We start from the raw sequence: 3264 nt of genomic DNA on the forward strand, positions 1-3264 counted from the left end.
ATTTCCTAGAGAAAAAAAATTGGAAATCAATGTGTCACCTGTAAGTTTCCAATTAATAACTTCCTTTATTAGGCATCAATTCCACCAACCAAGGAGAATTTTGATCAAGGTAAATGTTGAACTTATTAACTGCATCAAATGAGTACTCCTCAGTCTTGTAACAATAAATGTCATTCAGTTTTCATAAATCAATCCAATAATACTCCCTGATGTGGAATGAAAAAGCAAGTAGGCGATTATTTAGTTCCTGAATAAGATCAACTAATCCATTTTAGAGCAAGCATTTCATGTGCACAGAGTAAGGCATAATAAAATAGTGGTTGCAAGAAAAAAAATAAGGATTAACTGGAGATACCACAAGAAAAGAAGGTAAACAAATAAGATCTATTAGTTACCAACTTATAAATTTAAATAATGGTCGATTCATGTAGGCTAGTGAGTTAGATCATAATCTGCTATTTGCACCAACATGTTACAAACATACTTAATGCACAAACAATAACTCCATGGTGTAAAGGATGTAAGCTATGAACTATCTCAAAAAATATAAGCTATAAACTATACAATCTCCATCATTCTAGGGTGCACCATTCCAAAGCAAACAAAAATACAATGAGTAATAATTCCAACAATTGAACATTTTCTAAATCAACCAGATTGGAATCATACACTTATTAAGCTTGCCAGAAATTCACTTGAGAAGCACCAAGATATGATATCAATTTAACTCAAGCTTGTCAAGTACTTAATCCTAGCTTTATTTTCCAACTTCTAATATTGTTTCCCAAATCGGTTTAGTTTTATAATTTCATTTCCAGCATAGTTGCTGGAATAAGCCCCTATTACACCATGTGTAGAATTATTTTGTACAACCACTCTTTTGCTCCAAAAAATCAAAAATCGAATACCAAATGTCCACTACCATTTCAAGTGAACCATAAAGACAAATTTTCCCTTGCTTGAAATAAATAGCTGATGAGCACATATGACTATTCAAACAACTTTTAGAACAAAAATTAATATGCCCCAATGATTTCTTCATTCCATATAATAGAGTTAATTACCTCCCCTCTTTACTATGAGGATTAGGTTTTAAAACTTACAAATGTAAATAGAATGTAAATAGGAATTTACTTGGTCTAGCTCCAAGTTAGTGTTGGATGACCCTCTTCTCCATTTTCTTTGTTTGGTTGCAAGAGATATTGTTGCCAGCAGTGAGACCTTTTTGCACCATAGACAAGTTATTGTTGTTTCTCTTAATAGTCGTTTGATTGGCATGTAAGGGGTGACCAATGGATACAGTGGATGGTGTGGCATCATTGTCAATCACAGAGGAGGAGGATGGGGGCTGGGACTTAACTAAACTTGTTCCTGAACAACAAAAGTTGTATGACCTCTGTTTGGTGAGAAGATTCTTGATGGAAGCAGTTGTGAAGTTTGAACTGATGAAGAATACATTGGCAGACTTTTGGAGGCTGATAAGGGGAGTAAATATTATAGATCTTAGTTCTGACTGTTACTTATACAGATTTTTCTGCAAAGCTGATATCCAAAAAGTGCTCAATAGAGGGCCATGGACTTTTAACAACCACTTATTGGTTGTGCACTACCTTAGGGAAGGAGAACATCTAATGAAAGTAGTTATTGACACGAGCCTCTTCTAGGTACAGATTCTCTCACTCCCATCGGATTGTGTATCGAAAACAATGGCTAGGTAGTTTGGGAACCTGTTAGGGGGCTTTGTGGAATATGACACAAGTTCATCTTTTATGGCTAGGATGGGGGTTTATCTGTGGGTTTAGGCAGCCATTGATGTTCAAAAGCCTATGTTCAGAAGAAAGAGGCTCAACTTAAGAAATGGGGAATCAACATTTGCAATCTTCAAATATGAATGCCTACTTTTATTCTATTTCTTGTGCAGTTGGTTAGGGCATTTAGAATCCTTCTGCAAACTCCACATCCATTCAAGTGTGGCACCGCTGCAGCAGGAGTGGGATGAATCCCTCCACGCAAATCCCTAATAGAACCCCGCTCCAATGAGCAAATGGTTACGAGATGAATAGGGGAAAAAATTGATGGAATCATGGGCGAATATCCCGACAAATATCTCGGGGATAGGGGGAAGGAAGGAAGAGATGAGTATCTCGGCTGAAGCGGGATAGAAGGGAGATTCTTTAAATTTTTATTAAAAAATTAATGCTTTCCTCTTTCCTCTTTTGTTAAAAGTTTTTATGTGAAAAAAAGATTTATCGTTCATGAACGATATCATAATTACTTTTGAAATAATTAATAATAAATATTTTAGTATAAAATCTAAGTCTATTTATTCTTCTTTAATATTTATGTTAATAAATAATTTAAGAAAAATTCTAATTCGGATTTTTTTGCTTATTATAATTATTCTAATTAAAAGAATCTAGTCGTTACAGAATATTATTTTCGTTGGATATGTCATGACTCTTTACAACAAAATCCAATTTGATTACTATATCTCTACCAACACAGTCATAAGTTAAATCTTTTGATTCTATTGAATCAAATATTATAAACAAATCATCATTAATCCATATAATTACATTTAAAAAGTGAAAAATTTTATATTTTAATAAGATTCAGACTTGTTGTCTTCAAGAAAAATGTAAGAATTTTAACTATTCAAACATCATATTTATGATAATTTACGAAAATTCATAAAAACTTCATTGTAGTGTGTGCTTAATTGTGATAAATGAACAATTGTCACAAACTTTAATGGGGCATTTTTTGTGCTTGAAATTAATGTTCCCATGTTAATGGATGTTAGTGGCTATTTTCTCTTTTTCAGTGATATCATCCTATGTTTACCTTATAAATAGTTAGCTCCTTTACTCTATCCTATCTTATTGCTACATTTCTCTATTACTCTCCTATTTATCTCTTTTTTTTTACTTTCACTTTTTCTAAAATTTTCTTCAAAGATTTCTAGCTTTTACTTTCTAGTTATGCAAATTAATAAAATCTATGATCTATAGCTAAGCTTATTGTATCATACAATTAACATGTCAAAAAGCTCTTTTTTATACTCACCTTATCTGATTGACCTAGTGCACACCTCAATCCTTATGATGTATCCTCAAACTTCAATTCCTATTTGTATAGAAAGTAAGTGTCTAAGGTAAATTCTTCTATCTTTTCTCACCAAAATATTTTTACATGAAACTATTAAATATCAATGATTCATCTCAACCAACAGCAATAAAATTTATAATTTTTTGAAATAATACC

This window comes from Carica papaya, chromosome 9 (assembly GCF_054855325.1).
Source record: "Carica papaya isolate Zhongbai chromosome 9, ASM5485532v1, whole genome shotgun sequence".
Classification (NCBI taxonomy): Eukaryota; Viridiplantae; Streptophyta; class Magnoliopsida; order Brassicales; family Caricaceae; genus Carica; species Carica papaya.